This window comes from Seriola lalandi, unplaced genomic scaffold (genome assembly GCF_002814215.2).
Source record: "Seriola lalandi dorsalis isolate HSWRI2012SDOR001 ecotype SW California unplaced genomic scaffold, Sedor1 jcf7180002054918, whole genome shotgun sequence".
Lineage (NCBI taxonomy): Eukaryota > Metazoa > Chordata > Actinopteri > Carangiformes > Carangidae > Seriola > Seriola lalandi.
Window position 1 is genome coordinate 194590 of NW_019525470.1, and position 846 is coordinate 195435.

The 846-nt window shown below is 38.2% G+C and overlaps 1 protein-coding gene across 1 annotated transcript in view; it reads right to left on the reverse strand.

Annotated features, from left to right (window-relative positions):
* The window catches only part of LOC111673427 (extracellular serine/threonine protein kinase FAM20C-like), a 33901-nt gene that overhangs the window by 31419 nt on the left and 1636 nt on the right, over positions 1–846 (reverse strand). The window lies entirely within an intron of this gene.

Here is an 846-nt window from a genome sequence, read left to right on the forward strand (position 1 = left end):
AAGAGACGGAGGAGAGTGTGTCATCATGATAATATTCTCTCAGATTCACATCCACGTCAGCCTGATTCTCTCATGATGATTTTTCGTTTTTCTGTTATTGAAGAAATTACATTAAAAAAAAACAAAAAAACTATTGCTTAGTCAGTTAATGAAACAGTTGATCAATGAAAATTTAATCAGTAGTAATTTGATCATTTAAGCAGCCAGACTTCGCTTGTTTCAGCTTCTCAAATGTTAGATTTGCAGCTTTTTTCACATAATTGAAAACTGAATCTCTTTGGGTTTTGGACTATTGGTCATTTGCTGGCTTCTGCAAATGACCAATAGTCCAAAACATTTGCAGTCATTTGCAGAAGCCATATCAGGCACTTGACAGATGTGATGGGAATTTTTCACAATTTTATGACATTTTACAGACTAAATGATAATTAATTAAATGAAGAAATTATTGACAAATAATCAGTGGTGACGAGGATGGTTAGTTGCGTCCAGAACAGAAACACTGGTGGTGTCTACAAAGCCTGCGTATCATATTGTTCCCATTGTGTTAAGACTCTTTGAAGACGTGCTCTACGTGCAACCAACAATATACAGCAGCTCTGTACACACCTGCAAGAGACACCACAGAAATCTATAGCAGCAGCATCGTAACAAGTATAAACCAGCCTCCACAACAGGAGCTCAAATCTGCTTCCTGCAGTCTGACCCATCTGATGAAAACCTTGCATGTGCTCGGTTAGCGGTGAGCTGTGTATAGCGGCCCCTTGCAGGACGGAAAATTGGATTGAGTATGGCAACTGAAGAGATGCTGAAATAATTCAAATAAAGCGAATACAAGTATGTTTG